Source organism: Eulemur rufifrons, chromosome 6 (assembly GCF_041146395.1).
Source record: "Eulemur rufifrons isolate Redbay chromosome 6, OSU_ERuf_1, whole genome shotgun sequence".
Lineage (NCBI taxonomy): Eukaryota > Metazoa > Chordata > Mammalia > Primates > Lemuridae > Eulemur > Eulemur rufifrons.
The window spans coordinates 33,753,043-33,776,882 of record NC_090988.1 but is presented as its reverse complement, the minus strand read 5'-3'; positions in this window follow the sequence as shown (position 1 = coordinate 33,776,882).

Below are 23,840 nucleotides of genomic sequence, written 5' to 3'. Positions count from 1 at the left end.
TATTTTAATTCAGCCTTGATTTAAATAAAAGCTAAAGCCAAATATACAACTTTGTGAGATGAGAAATCTTAACCTATAACAAGATTTTTATTATACAAAATAATGAGTACTTATATTTTAATATACACAGACACATACACATATGTACACATACACACAGAGTCATGTGTCATTTAATGACAAGGATATATGCTGAAAAATGTATCATTAAGCAATTTGTCAATGTGTGAACATCTTAGAGTATACTTACACAAATGTAGATGGCATAGCCCACTCACACAGCTAAGTTATACAGTGTAGCCTATTCCTCATAAACTACAAACTTGTACATGATGTTACTATACAAATATTTTCTTTCTTGATATCCTTACTCTCTAAACTTTTTCCATTTTTTTTTCTTTTTTTCTTTAATTTCAGAATATTACTGGGGTACAAACACTTTGGTTACATATATTCCCTTTGCGTCGCCTGAGTCAGAGCTACAAGCGTGCCCATTCCCCAGAAAGTGCGCACCACACCCATTACGCATGAATTTACCCATCATTTCCTCCCCCCCCACCTGTTCGACACCCAATGAATGTTACTTCCATATGTGCACGTAAGAATTGATCTATTAGTGCCAATTTAATGGTGAGTACATGTGGTGTTTGTTTTTCCATTCTTGTGATAGTTCACTTTGAAGAATGGGCCGTACTTCCATCCAGGATAATACAAGAGGTATTATAATAGCTCACCATTGTTTTTTGTGGCTGAGTAGTACTCCATGGTATACATACCACATTTTATTAATCCATTCATGTATTGATGGGCACTTAGGTTGTTTCTACATCTTTACAATTGTGAATTGTGCTGCTATAAACATTCGAGTGCAGATGTCTTTTTTACAGAATGTCTTTTTTTCCTTTGGGTAAATACCCAGTTGTGGGATTGCTGGATCAAATGGTAGTTCTACTTTTCCTTCTTTGAGGCATCTCCATGTTACTTTCCATAGAGGTTGTACTAATTTGCAGTCCCATAAGCAGTGTATGAGTTTTCTGATCTCTCTACATCCATGCCAACATTTGTTGTTTTGAGACTTTTTGATAAAAGCCATTCTCACTGTAGTTAAGTGATATCTCATTGTGGTTCTGATTTGCATTTTCCTGATGATTAGAGATGTTGAGTAGTTTTTCATGTTTCTTGGCCATTAGTCTGTCTTCTTTTGAAAAGTTGCTGTTCATGTCCTTTGCCTACCTTTTAATGGGGTTCTTTGATTATTTTCTTGTTAATTTTCCTGAGTTCTATATAGATTCTAGTTATCAGCCCTTTATCAGATATGTGGCATGCAAGTATTTTCTCCCATTCTGCAGATTGCCTGTTCACTCTAGCGATAGTTTCCTTGGATGTCTTGGATGTGCAGAAGCTTTTTAATTTATTTTTAGTCTTTTAACTTTTAAATTTTTTTTGAACAAGATGCAAATATACACATTAGCCTAGTGCTACACAGCGTGAGGATAATCAATATTACTGTCTTCCATCTCACCATCTTATCCAACCGAAAAGTCTTCAGGGTGATAACATGCTTGGAGCTATTATCTCATGACAACAATAACCTCCTGGAATACCTTCCGAAGGAGTTTCTGAAGCTGTTTAAAGTGAGCTTCTTTTTATAAGTAGGAGTGCACACTAAAATAATAACAAAATATATAGCATAGTAAATAAATCACTAACATAGTTATCTATTATTATCAAATATTAAAATCAGGTAGAAATATTTTAGATCTTATATTGCTAACCCATTCATAATCACTACCTGCACCTCGGCAATCTCTCTTTTATTGGCTTCTAAAACAGACACTGTATGCATTTTGTATGCATCTTAGTGAATTTTTCCAGTCTTCAAATAGATTCTCTACCATCTGTGAAAATGAAACAACTATTTTGCTATTTGCAGCTTATATTACCTTGTTAATGTTAAAAGTAAAACTATAGACAAATAATTTTAATAGAGTTTAATGGAACAAGAACAATTTGTGAATCAGAATTGAAATAGGTATAGAGTAACCCTCGGGATGTCACATGGTTGAATAACATTTATGGACAGAAAAAGGAAAGTGATCTATAAAAAACTAAAGTGAGGTACAGAAATATCTGGGTTGGTTATATATTGGTGTCTGTCATTTAAATATGATTTGAACAGTTGGCTGTCTGTGATTGGCCAAACTTTATGATTTGTATAAGAATAGGTTATATTCTGTTTATGTGTCTAGTTAGGTTATAGTTTAAATGTATAGAGATATTTTTAAGCCAAATTTAAAATATGTAAAGAGGCAGCTTTAGGCTAAATTTAATTTAAGATTTTTTTCCCTTGTGGTCAACCTCTCAAAATTGACATTTAGGCATTGACATTATTTATTTGGTCTCAAATCTCACTGGGAAATATTAGAACAGTGGGTTTTGTAAGGTGGAAACAAGGAAACGGAACCAAAAATAAAACCTGATTGGTTACAATAGATTACTTTTTTGTAAAGATTAGAGCAGAGGAGACTTCCTTACTATGTTGGACTCTCCTGTTTTTAGGAGGAAAAAAAAACCTGGTCTGTTTTAAGATCTATCTGCTGGTTTTATTTCTTTTGAGTTTATTCCTAGAAGTGGAATTGCTGAGTCGTATGGTACTGTATGTTTAACATTGAGAAATGCAAGCCTATTGTCCAAAGTGGATGTACTGTTTTACATTCCCATAAGTGGTAAATGAGGGTCCCAATTCTTCTATTAATACATCTTCACAATACTCATTATCTGCCTTTTGATTTATAGTCATTCTACTGGTTCTGAAGTTTTATGTCATGGTGGTCTTGATTTACATTTCCCTGAATGAACAATCATGTTGAGCATTTTCATGTGATTATTTATCTTTTGTGCATATTATTTCGATCAAAGTCTATTCAGATCACATGCTTTTTTCCCCATGGTTATTTGTTTTTTATTTGGAAGAGTCCTTTACCTATTCTAGATACAAGTTTCTTATCAGATATGATTTTCAAATATTTTCTCCCAATCTGTGCATTGTCTTTTCACTTTCTTAATGGTGTTCTTTTAAGTGAGCGCCTGTTACGTTTCAGAAGTACAAAGAAATATCTAGTTGGGACCTAACGATATCATAGCCAAAATAAAGTGACAGAAAGAAACAAGTGATAAAAGGGCTTTTTTATGAAGAAAATGCATCACTACACACTTAATATGACAAAGAAGGAAACAATCAGTATTGAAAAGAGTAAATGGTAAAAGCATTATGAGGGAGATTACAGGTAAGTCTTGAAAGGTTAAGTAACTCTATACTAAGTATTAATATTATTTCTTCCTTTGCATTTTGCCAAGAAGTTTCCATGTTATTTATATTTCATGTCAATCTTTTTAAAACCTTATGGAGTAGGTTTATTATTATCATTTCAATTTTAGTTGAAGAAATGGAATTTTGTACAGTTTAAATAAACTGCTTAATGTAATTTAACTGGCCAATTGCAAAACTAATATCCAACCAAGCTGGACTGTCTCTGAAGTCCATAATGCTAACCATTACATGGAACCCTTCCTCACTGCCTTCCAAGGGAAATTTTTATTTGTTGGTTTATTTATGTTTTGTTTTGTTGTATTTTTTCCCCCAAGATTACAAGAGAACATAGTATTCCAGACAGTAGAAAAGTATAAAAACATATTCAGGGAGGTTTGAAAAGAATTAGTATTGGCACAAGTGCAGGGACACAGACCACTGGAACAGAACAGAAAATCCAGATATAAAACCATCCTCATATAGCCATCTAATCTTTGACAAAGCAGACAAAAACATACTCTGGGGACAAGAATCCTTATTCAATAAATGGTGTTGAGAAAACTGTATAGCCACATGTAGAAGACTGAAACAGGACACACAGCTTTCACCTCTCACAAAAATCAAATCACGATGGATAACAGACTTAAACCTTAGGTGTGAAACTATTAGAATTCCAGAAGAAAATGTAGGAAAGACTCTTACAGACATTGGCTTAGGCAAAGAATTTATGAAGAAGACCCCTAAGGCAATCACGGCAACAACAAAAATAAATAAATGGGACCTGATTAAATTAAAAAGCTTCTGCACAGCCAAAGAAACAGTCATGAGAATAAACAGACAACCTACAGAATGGGAAAAAATTTTCGCATGCTACACATCAGATAAAGGACTGATAACAAGAATCTATTTAGAACTCAGGAAAATCAGTAAGAAAAAATCAAACAACCCTATCAAAAAGTGGGCAAAGGACGTGAATAGAAATTTTTCAAAAGAAGATATAAGATTGGCTAACAAACCTATGAAAAAATGCTCAACATCTCTAATCATCAGGGAAATGCAAATCAAAACCACAATGAGATATCACTTAACTCCAGTGAGAATGGCCTTTATCAAAAAGTCCCAAAACCATACATGTTGGTGTGGATGCGGAGAGACAGGAACACTGATACGCTGCTGGTGGGACTGCAAACTAGTGCAACCCCTGTGGAAAGCAATATGGAGATACCTTAAATAGATTCAAGTAGACTTAGCATTCCATCCAGCAATCCCATTATTGGGCATCTACCCAAAAGAACAAAAGTCATTCTATAAAAAAGACACCTACACCCAAATGTTTATAGCAGCACAATTCACTACTGCAAAGATGTGGAAACAACCCAAATGCCCATCATTACATGAGTGGATTAGTAAAATGTGGTCTATGTATACCATGGAATATTATTCAGCTATAAGAAATAATGGTGATATAGAATCTCTTTTGTTCTCCCGGAGAGAGTTAGAACCCATTCTACTAAGTGAAGTATCCCAAGAATGGAAAAATAAGCACCACATGTACTCACCAGCAAATTGGTTTCCCTGATCATCACCTAAGTGCACATTTGGGAATAACACCAATTGGGTGTTGGACAGATGTGGGGGGTGGGGGGAGGGGATGGTTGTATACCTACATAATGAGTGCGATGTGCACTGTCTGGGGAATGGACACGCTTTTAGCTCTAACTCAGGGGCATGGGGGGTCATGGACAATATACATAACCTGAACTTTTGTACCCCCATCATAAGCTGAAATTAAAAAAAAAGAATAGGTACTTTGTGTACATGTGGGGAAAGATGTGGGCAAGGAGGCAAACATACGTCAAAATACTTATTATTCAGCTTATTTTTATGACAACATACATAAAATAGTGCAAGTTTAGTAAGTTTAATAAGTGCAAGTTTAGTAATTAGGAACAAGTTAATAAGAGAATAAAATACTTATGTAATGAAAATAGCAGAAGCTTTTAGTAGTATTTGAGCCCTCACAAGGTTCCAGGTGCCACACTGAGTACTCTGGATGTATTAATTCATTGAACTCCCACAAACCTGTATGGAAAAAGATATGATAACTAATTTACACAGGAGAAAACTGAGACACAGAGAAAATTATATAGTTATTTATATTAAGTAGTAGAGTCAATATTTGAGAATAAGCAGTCTGAATCTACAACCTACTTTCTGAACCACTAAACTCCTGTTTCTCCAATGAGTATAGGTCATCATCATGAATCCATCAATAAATTACTTCTTTATTTCTTATTGGTCATCTTTCTGAGGAATGAATGCAGGTCAGAGTTCTTAAAAGACTTAGCTTAATAAGGATGGACCAAATACGCTAAAAGTATACTCAAGACATGACAATGTTATTTTTATATATGCTTTAGTGCTGGGCATATGTAAGATAATGAGTCTTTGAAGAAAGAAAAAGATTATTTAGTGTCATGATGCCAGAGGAAAGATGTTTTTAAAACAAACAAAAGGCACTAGCTCCATTGCCAGCAGCCCTAATAACTAAATAAAGCAGTGGGTTTTTTCCTGTCAACACAGATGATAAAGATAAGCAAAGATAAAAATATGTTTGCTTTTTATTGAGGCATTACTAATCTAAATGAATGTTAATGCCTCATACATCTGTGCAAAGGAAATAAAATGTAAATGGAAATTTATTTTATTGAAAAATTAATAAATGCTAATGTATAATGGACATAATGTATAGATGCAATTACAACAGTTTCACCGATAATGTTCTGTGAATTCATGAAGTGTGGCTGTATGTGTATGTGTACCTGTGTGTTCATGCAGGCAATTTGCTCTATCCTTGTTGCATTTTAATGTAGTTCAATACGTTCCTTTTTTCCTAACATAAACTCTCTTTGCCATAAAGGAAAAAATTCCCCACAATGAATGCTAAAAGTTTACTATTAAATATCCCTTATGTGTAAAGCAGTAGTGCTTTACAAAATATAATATCTGACCATCTAAGTAAAAAGCTCAATGCATTAAATACATATTCCATGTTTAGCTTCACAAATGATATCCTTCACCTCTACCTGTCTCAATGGGGAGAACTCATGAAGACCAAATTCCTTTCCAAATCTGTAAATATTTTATGAACTCAATTTAATTTACTTGTGTTCAATAGTTTCTTCTTGTGAAAGGGTGGAAAAGAAGAGGTGCCATTGCCTTTTTTGGAACACAGTAACTTTTTAATTGTTATGATTAAAGTTCTCAGATATCATTATCTGTTTGTTTTAGAGTAGATAATCTTCTATAACTTTTGATAGGAACTATTATACATTTATGTTTTCTTCTCCTGCATGGCTTAAACAAGACTCATAGTCAAAAGAACAAAGAATTAACCTATATATTCCATTTTAAGCCTAATATATTTCAAATTCATAATAAACACATAATGCTGTGAATTAAAGTTTATTCTACAGAAGTTATTACATTTTTAATGAAATAAAAATGGACTAATTATTTAAGGAAAGAAATGTGCAATGAACATTAAGTGTACTTTATTTGCTAGTATAGCTATATTTTAACTTCTTAAACTGCCAAGTGTATTTTTTGGTATGACGGTATTTTTCTCATGTCATTGCTAATGATGAATTCTTCTTTCCTAATTGTGTTCACATTTTGTAACAGTTTTGTTCAAATTTGTTTTAGACACTGGACAAATTTACAAATCCTTTCTTTCATTCATATTTTATTCCATCACAAAAATCTACTAATATAAAAATAATTTTAATTATAGTGTTTAAATAATATATATATATATTAGAGACATTTTCTTAAAAATAATGCTAAACTCCTCATAATTAGATTTGTTTTTAATTCTTATGGACCAATACAATAGCAAGTATTCTATAAGTCATCCAATTCATTTTGCTTCTATATTTATTCCTTGAGATGTCAAGATAACTGATAAAATAACTTCTTTGTTAAATAGAGTATGTATTGATTTTAGTCCATACACCTAGGATGGGTCTAATTTTATCTTAAATAGATTTATTTAAGCCTATAAAGTCTAGCAATAAGGAGTTAGAATAGCAGAACTAGGAAGAAGACTTGTTTATAATCAGGGCACTTTACTCAAGTAAGAGAATCAAGTCAGAATTGTTTAAGAGAATTAAAAGCCAGAATCTAAAACAGGTTCCAGGATTCACAGACTTACTAGTTATAAGCCTGAGCTTTGGAGTCAGATAGATCATATTTAAACTCTTCCCACTGTTTTTCTTGGATCAAACTTCTTATTTGTCTGATAGTTTAATTAATAATTGTCTCATCATAGGACTGCTAGTGCAATTATGGCTTCTGTTTTGCTCATGTGACAAATGAGGACTAAGTACTAAGAATATCATAGGCACACAAAATATATCTGGGAAGACTCCTAGGTTAAAAAAAAAAAGACTATTTAGCTCTCTGGATTACTGAAATAACCAGGTCGTGTTCACATCATGGAATCTGCCACATACAAAAGGTATAAATATGTTCTACATCATTTTTTCTAATAAAGCAACAAAAAAAATTGAAATATTTCAGTTAGCAGAGATGGAAATAAAGATTTCAAATGATTTTAACAACTAGGATTTTTGATTGTCCGCTGATTGAAAACTTCTGTGTTTCAGGCCATTCTACTTACAACTCCCTTTTAAAATATCATATTTACAATTGACCAAGAATCTAAATCTAAAAATCTCTGGCATATTGGTGTAATTGATATTTTAGGAAAATCTTATAATGTAAAGGTGACCTTTCTTGTGTGAAGATTTATGAGCATGTATATATCCAGAATTTTCACATTTTTGTCACCTTTCCATGTTTGAGGACATTTATACTCTTTTCATTTTCTGACATTTTTGAAATGTGTATAATGCGTTCTTGTTGCATATAAGTTTATTTCAGACTCTACTGATCTGTGATGTCTGGAAAAGGGAGATAGCTTTATTCCCAAACACCCTGATATTTTGTAGTTGTACATTTCTCCTTTCTATATAATTTTCAAGGATATTCTTCAAGCAATTTAATGAGCTGGACATTCACATTTTACTAGACATGATGGATGTTTTTTACTTCATATTTGAGTCTGAGTGAAAGAAGGACTGAATATGTCAGTATTTTAAAATATTCAGCTGTGAACAGGTGTATTGCTTAGTAGATTTCATTATCTTTGGTTTCATGATTAAACATGTGCATTAACCATGAAATTATCTCCCTGTGGTCAGGCAGGCAGTTTGGGCTTATTCAATATTTCTTTTGTCCACTGACTGATTCATGTCCCAGCTCCCCGTTGAAGAAACATCAAAAACGACAGAGGTAGCAAATGAGTTTGTAGTTAGCATGAAATATCTGAACTTAGTTGATTCTGTTGGAAGAGATTCATTGTTCCTTTCATTGGTATTTAAAAATAGAACTACAGGAATCAAAAAGGAAAACAATGACAACACTTAATAAATCTAAGGCAACAATATACATAATGCTAATTAAAATTCCATAAATATCTAATAGCAATTAATTATTGTCATGTCTACTATTATACTCAATATACGTGTATACTAGAGAAAATGAGATAGTTAAAAATAGACATTGATATAATTTCTATATATAATTTTTTTTTTTTTTTTTGTTGAGACAGAGTCTCACTTTGTTGCCCAGGCTAGAGTGAGTGCCGTGGCGTCAGCTTAGCTCACAGCAACCTCAAACTCCTGGGCTTAAGCGATCCTACTGCCTCAGCCTCCCGAGTAGCTGGGACTACAGGCATGCGCCACTATGCCCGGCTAATTTTTTCTATATAGATTTTTAGGTGTCCATATAATGTCTTTCTATTTTTAGTAGAGACGGGGTCTCGCTCAGGCTGGTCTCGAACTCCTGACCTTGAGCAATCCACCCGCCTCGGCCTCCCAGAGTGCTAGGATTACAGGCGTGAGCCACCGCGCCCGGCCACTATATATAATTTTGGTTTAATTTCATTTGTCTTCTTTATACATATCATACTTATTTGTCTTGATGGGCCTTGTATGGTTCCTAAACCATATCCAATTGATGTTGGCAGCATAATCTTTAAATGTAAAATAAAAAAAATACTTGTACTTTATTTTTCTACTTTTCAGTTATTAGAGAAATTAATTATTAAATTAAAAAATATTTATAAGCTATGTAATGCTGAAGCAATTTCTTTTTTTCCTGCTATAGTGTCCCTGTGTTAAATTTAGGAGTTTTGATAGTGGAGATCTTTGAGTTTTTAAATAGAGAAATGATAATTATTAAAATGTGATGTCTTTTTTTTTTCGCAATACCTAGAAATGGTCAGACATTTTATTATTTTTTTTTTATTTTAGAATTATACTGGGGTACAGACATTTCGGTTACATAATTTGCATCTGTACAGTTTGAGTCAAAGTTATTAGTATGCACTTCACCCAGTTAGTGTGCATTGGACCTGTTAGGCATGAGTTTACCTATCTCTTCCTCCTCTCTCCCACCTACTTGATTTTACTTGAGTTTTACTTCCATATGTGCACATAAGTGTTCTAATTTAGTATTGAGTACATGTGGTGTTTGTTTTTCCATTCTTGTGAAATTTCACTAAGAAGAATGGCCTCCAGTTCCACCTAGGTTGTTACAAAAGATACTAAATCACTATTTTTTTTTTTATGGCTGAGTAGTGCTAGATGGTATAGATATATCACATTTTATTAATCCACTCATGTATTGATGAGCATTTGGGTTGATTCCACGTCTTTGCGATTATGAATTGTGCTGCTGTAAACATTCAAGTGCAAGTGCCTTTTTAATAAAATGTCTTTTTTTTTTTTCCTTTCGGTAAATACCTTGTGGTGGGATTGCTGGATCAAATGGTAGGTCAACTTTTAGTTCCTTGAGATATCTGCATACTACTTTCCATAGTGGTTGTACTAGTTTTGTCCCACCAACAGTTGGAGCAGCAGTGGTGTGGGGCTGTTACTTATTCTTGAGATTAAAAAGACTCTCTGAAAACCTCCAGGCACTATCTTATCAATTTTCTGGCCTCATATTTTACTATAATTCTTAGAAATACTTTTACTCAATGTTCACCCTCTTGCCTTCTACTGAAAAGCAATAATTTTAATCTTATAAAATAGAAATTTGATAGTTGCTATCATCTAAGATAAAGCTGAGCTTAGTCAAATAATATTTGCTGAGATATATTGTACACATTGAGAATGATTAGACTTGTCTGTTGGTGTTGTGAATAAATTTGAGATAGGATATTATAGGCAAAGAGATTCCACTCAACCTATTTAAATCTTGGACATTTTAGGTTAATCTGTGGCTGATTCTGAGTTTCCAGAATATACTGTGAGTTCCTGATTTTTGTTGTTTTTCAGTGATAATCCTTTTTAGGTGTTTTTACCAGATTCTCCTATTTTTCTTTAATTCTTAATGCAATACCTAGAGCTGAGTACTTGGACCCCTTGTCTTGATTATTTATTTCCATCCCCTTGGTGATTTTTTTCAACTGGATAACTTTTCATGTCAGCTGTATGTCAAACTTTCCCAAATTTATATTTGCGACCTCAACCTGAATTTCATACCCTTTACTTAACTTCTAGACACCTCTAGTTAAATATCAAATAGACATTTCTAATTTAACTCTTTCAACAACAAAATTTATCCTTCCCCTATTCCCCAAATCTGCTTCATTTGCAGAGTTCCCAATTGCAATTGACTGCAAGCCCATTCTTATAGTTGCTTAAACCAAAAGCCTTGAAATCATTCTGACTGCTCTTGTTTCTCTCATATTTCCTCTTCAATCAATTAAGACATTCTGTTAGCTCTACCTTCAAAGTTCTCCAAATTATATAATGCCTCAATTACTCCCATGGATATCAAACTCAAACAAGCATCATTATTTTTCCCTTGGATTATTGCAAAAGACACCAAAATAATTTTCCACCATCCAGTTTTCTCTCCCTATAGTATATTCTCAACCAAATTGTCAGAGTGATCCTTCTAAAACCTTTATCAGCGATTGCCATTTCTCCCCACAGAAATCTCCAATGGCTTCTTATTTCCCTAAGAGTAAATACAAAATTATAATGGACTGCAAAGCTCTAAGTAACTTGTCCCTTTTTAGTGCTCTGACCTCATTTCCTATGATAATCCCTTTGGCTTGCTCTCTTCTAGCCAAAGTGCCCTTCCTCTTGTTTCTGGAATGTGCAAGCATAGAAATGTTGTTCCCTCATCTTGGCATGCTCTCGTCCCACACAGTCACTTGGCTAACACTCTCACCTTCTTCAAGCTTCTGCAGAAATATCAGCTTCTTAATTCAGCTATCCTGATAATTATATAAACTCTGTCCCCTAAACTTCTGATCTTCTTTTCTCCTTTATTTTCCTATACCAGTCTTTATCCCCTTCTTACAGACTGACTATATGAATCATTTAAATGTTATCTTTATTTTTTATTGTTGGCATCTAACCTATAAGAAGTCTGATGAAGGCAGATGTTTTCATCTATTTTTTTCCTATTTTTCCTGTGTTTAAAACAGTGCCTCGTATATATTAGGCATTTGATGAATACTTTTTCAATGCAGGAATGAAGAACTTGCTGAAAACATATACAAAACGTATTGTGCCCTCTGTAGTACAGTTTTATTTGTAAATTCTTCATTCCTTGTAGGTATCTTGTTCGTAGCACCTAATATGATGACCAGTGTACTCAAGCCTTAGCATTTAATCATTATCTTATAAATGTCTATAAAAATATAGTTGGATCACCTGGGTAGTTTAACACCTCATCTTCTTATCATATAGTAATATGTTATTATCTTACTGGCATAGAATTTGATTTTTGAACTGGGTTTTTAGAAGGGAAGGGCCATATTGTAATCAAAGTAGGAAGACATAGTGAAAGGATACAACTGTGGGTCAGCACTAGAACATAATGCCACAGTATAAAAATTTATGCACCCAACAATCTGTACAGTACCCAAATATATACACATGCATATATATACACACATACATATGTGTCTGTACACACACACACACACACACACACACACTACTATAGAGTAAGATTTAAAAGCAATTGAGGAATATGCATATTAATTACAAGCCCTAAAAACCAGGTAGAAATAAAACTAATAAACTGAAAATCTAGAATGTCAGAAATGTTTGAACCCAATACAGTAATAGAGTCTTTGCAAAATGTGTACTTCAAAAGTTTACATGCTCACTCAGGATATTTACCGAGTATAGCTTACTAAAAGTATTTTCTGCCAAGATGAAATACACAAAAGAATATGTCACATAATCAGCTTTATTGAACTGAAACAGGTAAAATCAATTTATTTCTAGGAATGCTAATTAGAAACATAATGTATGTCACCAATAAGTGAATACACTTTGATTCCACAGTGATTTTTCTAAATATGGTAGCTCAAGCTCAGTCAAATTACAAATTACTGAAAAGTAGTTAGGATAAAGCTGAAAGGATAAAGTATTACACTTATTAAACCATAACCAATCAGATCAAATAGGTTTTCTCTACTGAGATATTAATGTGTTGATTAAAAGAGTGACATCATTGAATGGGGAAAGGATACAACTATAACCTCATTTCTTTTGTAGTGTGTTCTTATTATGGTGCACTACGCATGTAAGGAATATACCATTTTTTAAATAAAAACTATATTCATAGCATATTTAGTTATATAAGAATTAAAATTTTGAGTAAAGATAAACTGTTGTCATAAATAAGCTTAAAATTCAACAAATTTTGGAGTATTATAAGAAAACAAAATATTATGTAAATCAGAGTGGTATTAAGACTATGTACTCATTTAGTAGTAATATGTACTAAACATGTTTTGATACTTTCTATATATTATCTCATTCATTATTAATAAATTCAAAGGCAAGTCTATTTATTATTCTTATTGTACAGAGGAAAATATTAAGCTTACTGAGAGTAATAACTCACCCACAATAGTGCATATTAGAACAGACTAGATTTATTTATTTATTTATTTATTTTGGTTACCAAGCCTATGCTTTATTATTTATTTATTTATTTATTTATTTCAGGATATTATGGGAGTACAAACATTTTGGTTACATCTCATGACTTTGCTTCACCCAAGCCAGGATTAGAGGCATCCCCTTCCCCCATACAATGCTTACCGCATCCATTAGTTGTGAGTTTACCCACCCACACTGCCCCCAACCCCCAATGAATAGTAAGTACTACGATGTGAGCACCTTAGTATTGATCAGTTAGTGCCAATTTTATGGTGAGTACATGTGATGCTTATTCTTCCATTCTTGTGATACCTCATTTTGGAGGATAGGCTCAAGCTCTATCCGGGATAATATAAGAGGTGCTAGATCACCATTGTTTTTTGTCATTGAATAGTATTCCATTGTATACATATACCATATTTTATTAGGACACTTGGGTTGTTTCCACATCCTTGCAATAGTGAATTGTGCTGCCATAAACATTCTAGTGCAGATGTCTTTATATAGAATGTCTTTTGTTCTTTTGGGTAGATAGCTACTAGTGCTATTGCTGGATCAAATGGTATTTCTATTTTTAGCTCTTTGAAGTATCTCCAAATTATTTTCTACAGAGGTTGTACTAATTTGCAGTTCCACCAGCAGTGTAAGAGTGTTCCTATCGCTTCACATCCTCGCCAGCCTTTGTTGTTTTGGGACTTTTTGATAAAGGCCATTCTCACTGGATTTAGGTGATATCTCATTGTGGTTTTGATTTGCATTTCCCTAATGATTAGTGATGTTTAGGATTTTTTTATATGTTTGCTGGCCATTATTCTGTCTTCTTTTCAAAAGTTTCTGTTCATGTCCTTTGCCCATTTACTGATGGGGTTGTTTGATTTTTTTCTTGTTGATTTTTTTGAGTTCTACATAGATTCTTATTATCAGCCCTTTATCAGATGTGTAGAAAGCAAATATTTTCTCCCATTCTGCAGGCTGTCTATTCGTTCTAATGATAGTTTCTTTGGCTGTGAAGAAGCTTTTTAATTTGATCAGGTTCCATTTTACTCCTTAGAACTGGAACCAGACAAGGTTGCCCACTATCTCTACTTCTATTCAACATAGTACTGGAAGTCCTTGATAGAGCAATTAAAAAAGAGAGGGGAATTAAGGACATTCAAATGGGGACAGAAAAGATCAAACTCTCACTTTTTGTGGATGATATGATATTATTTCTAGAAAATGCCAAGGATTGAACCAAGAGATTCCTGGAATTGATAAATGAATTCAGTAAAGTCTCAGCATACAAAATCAATGTACACAAATCAGAGGCATTCATAGACACCAATAACAGTCAAGCTGAAAATCAAATAAAAAATTCAGCACCTTTTACAATAGCTTCAAAGAAAATTAAATATCTAGGAATATATTTAACGAAAGAGGTGAGAGACATATATAGGGAGAACTACGAAACACTAAGAAAAGAAATTGTAGAAGATGTAAACAGATGGAAAAATCTACCTTGCTCATGGATTGGCAGAATCAACATTGTTAAAATGTCCATAGTACCCAAAGTGATCTACAGAATTAACGCAATCCCTATCAGTATACCATCATTATTCTTTACAGATCTAGAAAAAGTAGTTCTATGCTTTGTATGGAACCAGAGAAGACTGCTTATAGCCAAAGCAATCTTAAGCAAAAAGAACAAACTGAGAGGTATCAGTCTACCAGACTTCAAGCTATACTACAAGGCTATAGTAACCAAAACAGCATGGTACTGGCACAAGAACAGAGATATAGCCCTTTGGAACAGGACTGAGAACCCAGAAATAAACCATCCGCATATTGTCATCTAATCTTTGACAGAGCAGACAAAAATATACACTGGGGAAAAGAATCTCTTTTCAATAAATGGTGCTGGGAAAACTGGATAACTGCATGCAGATTGAAACTGGATCCCCACCTCTCACCTCTTACAAAAATCAATTCACAATGGATGACAGACTTAAACCTAAGGCATGAAACTTTAAGAATCCTAGAAGAAAATGTAAGGAAGACTCTTTCAGACATCAGCTTAAGTAAAGAATTTATAAAGAAGACCTCAAAAGCAATCAGAGCAGCAACAAGAACAGCCTAGATTTAAAGTGATAGTCTAACCAGTACACTGCAGTGATACTTTAAAATAAAATATTTGTTTCAAAAACTACACGATCAAATTTTTTTTTTGCTACTTCAGTTTTTTTATATTTCAAAATCTAAAGGGGGTAGAAATGTTTTTGTAACATGAATATCTTCTTTTATAATGCTTAAGTCAGGGTTTTTAGTGTGCCCATCACCCAAACAGTGTTCATGGTACCCAGTGGGTAGGTTTTTATCCTACCTCCCTCCCCCTTCTTGATTTTCAATAACTTTGACATCTCTTTGTGCCCATGTATGCTTATAGATTAGCTCCCAATTATTACAGACTGGTGTTTGGTTTTCTAAATATTTTTAAGGTAAGAGGAACCTGTATACTTTTTTTTGAATGTAGAAAATAAATGCATATCCTTAGATCTCAGAAAATGAGGAAATTTGGTATAGTAACAAAATCTCTGGATATTTAAGAAGAGAGAAAAAGGTAAATCAGAATCCTTCAGATAATATGTCTGTAACTTAGTGTGTTAAAGCTGTTTTTAGTGTTTTAAAACTTGAAAAATTCACAAAAAATGAATTCTACTTGAAGCTATTGCACCAGGAATTTATATCTTGTAAACACTGGAAAGATAAGAAAAAATGATCAGCACTAATAAAAAAAATAGTAAAAATTTAATCATGAAAAATAGGCAGAAACTTATTTTTAACTTTATACTAAACCCCTTATATTGCTGAAATACACATTTTTGCATATTATTTAAATACATTTTTATAACAACTTCCCAGTCAAGTGTTCTTTGGAAATCTTGATTTTTAACTTTATATATATTTTGTGCCATGTTTTCTTTTATATTCTTCTTACACTAACTTATGATAAAATATTTTCTGAAAAAACTTTATCAGCTGTGTTGCTTTTGTTTGTCTTTTTGTTTATGTCAACTCTTTGGAAGATCAGTTTAACTGGAAAAACCTAAATGTTTGGTGATACTATTGACTTACAGGTAACTTTGAGGCATTTATTCTGTGGCAGATAAATCGAGGTTATTGTCTTCTACATTCTGTAGACATATGGTCAAGTGAACGAATTGAAAATATACACCAAAAAGTGAAATCATCTTTGCCTAACTTTGAGTAAATAGCTAGAGGCTATTAAATTTTTTAGTTAAAGTGTTAATGCAAAATTTCAGGATGTTGGGGAAAAACACAGTTCTATGGGTAAATAATACTGCCCTATTTGCATAAAATATTTGTGTATCTCAGATAAACTTCTATCAAAGGAGTGCTATACTAAAATAATCCTTTCTATAAAAGAATACACACAGAAAAAAGTTCACATTTGTGTATAAAAAAAGGGAAAAGTGGCATTATTTTACATGGAACAAAAGCAATAAAATATTCTTTTAGATTTTTCCATTTGCATACATTGTATCACAGAATGTTTCCTATATGTTGATGGCTGTGTATTCAGCTTTAAGTAAGCTAACAGTTATTACTATAGTAAAGTTGTATCCTTTGTAGTAATACAATGGAGCAACAGTCAGAATGCAATAGAAAAATGGCTGAGATGTAGAATACCAGGCATTTCTTGGAGCAGCAATTTATTTTATCAATGAAAGAACTTGAAATCTGAAAGCAGTAAGATAAGATGGAGCTTAAGATTGTTCTTGAGAGGCATTATGGAATTGAGTGGGATCCATAGAAGAAATGATAGTTAGAAAAGGAGAGAAAGAGTTGAATTATGGACAAGGGCTTGACTATAAACCCAGAGTTTGCAAAATCTTTGTGCATTTCATTTTCTAAATTTAATGAAATTTTTATGAGGGTATCCAATTTAGAAAAGAAAATTTTCTTTGGCCTGATATGTTAGACTTACATGAATTCAAACACAGTGTGGCATTTTTCTGTGAATAATAAAATCCTATAAAGCCCATTTAGGAAACTATAACATGTGTGACAATTGGAGGAGTGTAAGACTTACTTTAAAAATATCTGTCATAGGCCGGGCGCAGTGGCTCACGCCTGTAATCCTAGCACTTGGGAGGCCGAGGCGGGCGGATCCTTTGAGCTCAGGAGTTCCAGACCAGCCTGAGTGAGAGCGAGACCCCGTCTCTACTAAAAATAGAAAGAAATTATATGGACAACTAAAAATATATAGAAAAAATTAGCCGGGCATGGTGGCGCATACCTGTAGTCCCAGCTACTCGGGAGGCTGAGGCAGAAGGATTGCTTGAGCCCAGGAGTTTGAGGTTGCTGTGAGCTAGGAGGACGCCACGGCACTCACTCTAGCCCGGGCAACAGAGTGAGACTCTGTTTCAAAAAAAAAAAAAAAAAAAATCTGTCATAAAAATGATATTGAAAGAATTCTCATTGATTATTTTTCTACAGATGATAATTCTGCAAATATTCTTTACCCATGATCTTCTCAAATACATTTGAGACCATAGTAAGTGTTTACTCAGTGCAGGGTATATGGATATTTAAGATGTCATTTCAGAGAACACCACATTAGAACAATACTACAAGTACAGTGGAAATAAAAGAGAGAGATTTTGCAATTTCCCATATGTAAATATTAGTATTTATTGGAGAAGAGAAACCAATTTTGCTTTTTAGCAATACTTTTAATGTTTAATAATATTTTCATATCATAAATGATCTCTGTGATTTAATAATTTCAATATAAATTTATTCTCAGAAATTCTGAAATCAAAGCAATTCCTAATTTTAAGGATGCTATAAAATACATATAACATTTGAATACATTTTGCATTATTTGAGAGAGGTCAGTATAAGTACCATAATGATTGAATTCACAAATGAGATAAAATAAAAAGGTGCTTCAGTCAAATGTTACCAAAGAGAAGACAATTGATTCAAGTTCTTTAGAGAAGATAATGATATAGAAAACAAATTATATTAGAATTATGTAAGGGTATATTATGTAATGATAGTTGATTTTTAAATGCAGTTTAAATAGTCAAATAAAAGGAGGATTAAAGAAAGATGTATTTGTCAATATATAATAAGATAAACATACTATTCTAAGCATTTGAGAAGGATTTTAATGTATAAAATTAATTATCAAAGTGTTGGCGAGGCTTTAAGTAGAAAAAATGAGGTTACCAAGGATACAAAACTGTAGGAAACACTATCCTAACTCAGGGCAGGAAAAATAATAGGGAATGCCACCCTGAGCCAAAGATATCTATGCGTCTGAGACTTCTGGAGCATGTGAGGTGCTGTAGCTGTTTGAAATACCATTGCTGAAGCTTTGCAAGAGCCACAAGTTCATAGTCCCACTATGTAACCCAGGTCTGGCAGCCTCAGATTGCTCAAAGCTTTTCCTGCTATTGTTACTCCAGAAGTCAGAGTCTAGGGGCACTCAGCTATTGATACTAATGGAGTACTCACTGTTGCTGCTACAGCTGCCTGACCCAGGCCCATGTGTGCTATACTTCTGACTGAAGCTACTGGGATTTCCTATAGGTACTCTTACTGACACCACAAGAAGCTGCTGTTACTGATACTGGACCATTAACAGAACCAGGAAAAGAAAAAAACAAAATGTTATCTCTTTTCCTCCCACTTTGCAATCTTCCCTCAGTGCCTCCCATCAGCTTGCAAGGGAATATAGGAAATGTAGTTTTCAGATTTCTAGACTCCAGTGATATGGAAGGGAACATGTAACGGCAGAGATGGAGACAAGAGGCAAAAATAAATAACAAATATGCAATGGACAGTGCCTCAGTTACATTTGTGAGAATTAAAAATAAATGGGAAATCAATTATGGCATCTCAGTTGACTGAAATATCTTTTACAGTAGGCTGGAAATCATGGCTGGCAGGGATAGGAACAGGGAGAAGAAAACAATATAGCTGCAAAAAATGATTCAGAAAAGTAAAGGATCAGTATTCTAAGAGACCCAGGATAGTCATTATGAAATCTAGTGGAAATACTCTGAAAAATAAAGCAAAGCAAAACAAAATCAGATCTAGAGGATGGAAAGAAAGTTACACTGAGTTAGGATTCAGAAAGACATAGATGCACATGCTGGGTAATGGGCAGATGATGTGACTACAGTAAAATCTCAGTTTTGGCCTAGATTACTCTATCTAAGCTGTGAAAGCCTGAGGAGAAATGTTTCAGCTTGAGGTGCTGAAATTATTTATACAAAGTAGCTTTATTATTATAGGACTTTTCAAAATGGAGGTTCTCAATCCTATCTCACCTACATAATTTCTAGCACCTCCTGTACATCTTGAAATGCACTTCACAGATTACATAATTTAGTTATCTCCACACGTTTTAAATCACTAAAAGCCAAAACATAAATATAAAGGATAAATAAAAGCAAATTAAATTATTATAAGATAATATGCATTTCACGTGTAATACTTCATGTATGAAAGCAGAAGACACAATAAAGAGATGTTAAGATCCCTTCTGTTATATATTTCCTATTTGCCCCCACCCCCATATCCCCATATCCACATTCTACACTTCTACATCACACTATATGTCTTAGAGAGATGACTCACATAGCTATATCAATGAACTTTTTTGCCTTTTGATTTTGGCTAGAATTTGTCAATACAAGACACCAGCAAGGGTCAGAGGTGAGAGGAAAAAAAGTCAGACATTTATTCTAATGTTTTCATCCCTGCTAATTCATCATAGGTTTGTTGCATCTTACTTACTACAGATGGACACAGTCCTCTCCATATAGCTGTCCTCTATAGGTTTTAAAATGGCTTTCTTCCTTGTCCTTTCAGGTCTAGGAGTGGCACTGGAACCTTAAATTTACGAATTCTGGGTTACTCTGCTATTTCTACCCCATTTTGTGCACATCTTTGTAAAAAAAAAAACTTTTTATTAAAACCTCATCCAATTACACAGTTTTAAGATTCTATCTGTGCTCATCATGTCTTGATAATTCTATATATTTACTTTTAATGAATATGCTTGGATTTATGACAAGCGTAAGATGGTAAGAAGCTATTTAATAACAAATATACAAGAAAAATGATAGAACAGAGTCATGGCTGAAGTCAGAAATAAAATTTAGTATTAAGATAAATGATTACTTTATCTATATATCAGAAGTAAAATAGAAAAATAACCTTACTTGAAGCAGAGGTAACATTCAAAGTATATTATAGATTGTCAAAATGAAAAAATAATTAAATAATATGGTCTCACAAATGAGATAGATCGTATTTATTAGTGGCAAAACAATCCCCTATATGTTCATGATTAAGTGGTGCAGTATATAGTTAATATCCTGAAATGTTACCATTTATTGACAAATATATTCAGTTCTAAAACATAAAACCACTTCGAAGAGCTTTCACTTCAATAGGTGAGAAGGAATACAGGATGTATTAGAAAAACTAAGTGTATAAAAGGCAATGGACTGGTTCCCGGGTAAATTTCTGAGAAGAGTATCTATGTTAGGACAAAAAATAGCAAGCAACCCAAAAATGTAAGGTGCCATCAAGATATTAGATGCAAAGCTGTGTATTTAAGAATGTTTGCTGTTAAATTACTAGTTACATTTTTAAAATAGTATTCTAAAAATAGATATGAAAATATGAAATATTTTCAAGTAAACTTTTCACAAAAACTATTAGAAAAAATCATGTTACAGTTTTTAAAGTTTCTGAAGGTTCCATAATTTCCACTAAATTACGGGAAATTCAGTGAAAGTTTCTCTGTTTGCATATCTGTATTAAAACTATAAAGAACATATGACGCAAAGAGTATAAACTTTCTCTCATATCCAACAATAATGGTGAATTTCTCTCCACATATTAGCTCTCACACTATGAGTCAAAGCTCGTATTTTGTATTATTATGTCATTTCTAAGCTTCTCCCTTTCTATTACTATTATATAAAATTAATGGAGCCTGCCTTAGTAGGATGAGCTTTTGTCCCCTTTAAATCTAAGAAGACTAATTATGAGCTATCAGTTTGCTAAGCCCTCAATAGCTTTTAACAGAGATATAAGTATAGAAGGAAAAATGATTAACAGTTTCTCCATATCTACCTCAGAGGGAAATTTGTGAGATTTAATTGGATAATGTCTGCAAAGTGCTTCAACTCCTAGGAGAAAATAGTCTATAAGCATAAGGGGGAAAGGCACCACAGTAAAATGGTATCACATAAGTAGCAACAAAGGTAGGTTTTAGTTGAATTCCGACAGACTAGCAGTAGGATACCTATATGAATTGCTCTAAATCTCTATATCAAATGTTATCAGCAAAAACTCATAAAACTGAACTATTATAGAAAGTACAAGAGATTGATAGGTTGAGAGGAGCACAGGTTCAAGTTTTTCCCCCTTTATTATTGATTGTAGGTCTGTAAGCCTGTCACGGACACTCTCAGACCCCCAGTTTCTTTAGCTACAAAATGATGATAGAAGTTCCTTTCTACCTCACGGGCTTTCTGTGAGGATCATACATGAAAAAGGTTAAGTGAAAGTGGTTAGAAGTCTTTAATACGATCTAAGTCTTTGCTTTAGAAAATTTGCTATTAATGGGATAGCTCAAAACAAGGAATGCAAGTATATTTATTCTAAAAAAATGTTCAGTTTATGTTCATCTTTTTAAAACTTTTTTTTATTTTGAGGGAGTCTGGGTCCCAGATGGTGAATTTAACATTTGCCAGATGTATTTCTATCCCCTAACTTCAACATGACTTCACAGAGAATGAACATGATCTTTTTCTGTTCTCATGACTATTTAAATAAAGAGATTCACCATATGGGGTTTGGACTGAATTAGACAAGGAAAAGTCCCAATATGAAACCTATCTCTTCCCTCACCCCTACTCAGCACCACACACATGAATAGCCTGTTTAACCATTGCAAATTACTACTGTTAATTGATCCTCTATGGCTAATATCAATATAAGCTGGGGTGTTTTTTTAAATTTTTATACCCAAGTTTTCTGATAATGAAAACATATAACTGTAAACACTAAAGTTTGAACTATAGTTGTTTACTTTTAGTTACAATTATAAACCATGTGTCATAGTTTTAACATGTGTTCCACAAGAGCAGTGGCTATTTGTCATGTGCCTTAGTTTACTTGCTGTCTTTTCAAATTGTACATACAAATTAAATATGTTTTGAGTGAATGATTAAAAGGAAAATCTGTGTGATCATTTCACACCACTTCCACTTCTACTACCTATCCAAGCTTCCATCATATTTAGCTGAGATACCATAATAATTTCCTAAATGGTCTTTACACTTCTACCTTAGATTTGTGCCTTTTTAAAAATTATTAAATATTTGTGTAAGAAGTTTGTAACTTATTAAATATTTGTTAAAAACGTGTGACTATTCTTTACTGGTCTCTTATACTTTTACTTATTTTTATCTATCTTGTATTTTTTTTATGAAGTTTTTTTTTTTTTTTATTTTTTTTGAGACAGAGTTTCACTCTGTTACCCAGGCTAGAGTGAGTGCCGTGGCGTCAGCCTAGCTCACAGCAACCTCAAACTCCTGAGCTCAAGGGATCCTCCTGTCTCAGCCTCCCGAGTAGCTGGGACTACAGGCATGCACCACCATGCCTGGCTAATTTTTTCTATATATATTTTTAGCTGTCCATACAGTTTCTTTCTATTTTTAGTAGAGATGGGGTCTCGCTCTTGCTCAGGCTGGTCTCGAACTCCTGAGCTCAAGCGATCCACCCACCTCGGCCTCCCAGAGTGCTATATCTTGTATTTTTTAAATTACTTTCTATGTTGTTTTTAAGTGTAAATAAATACTTTGAAAATTCTTAAATTCTAGTCACTAATCCTGTGTTGTTCTATGAGTAATAATACATTTTGTTCTTAATTTCAGATGTATTTTTTATTGTAGAGTAAAGCTTTTATTTTTATTGTTGATTCAAATTATTTCTGAAATGTTATATCCAGTAACTGATTTGACTAAATTTCTTCTAAAACACCATTTTATTTAAAGTCAATTTCTGTTAACTGCAGAAATCATCAATGAGTCATTTTCCATCATCCTCTTGATTATCACATATTTTTTGTCCCTTCACACTTACTATTATACAAGTTTTATTATTGCAGTCATTGTTTATAAAATGGAATATAGAGCTCCCAAATAATGTTGTATTTCAACAGAGATCATTTGCCTATTCTGTTAGGGAGATGTGGTGAAATGAACATCACCTTAACTCTATCACAGTTCGAAGGATTGGGCCTGTCGGCTCCAATATCCATCTGACTTGACCTTTGTAAGTCATGCTTTCATTGAGTTTTGTTTAAGAATATTGAAGGGTTTAATTTATAAATTCCAAATGACTTTGAAAATTCCTAAATATTATGTTTGCAGTTTACTTCTGCCCTATTATTC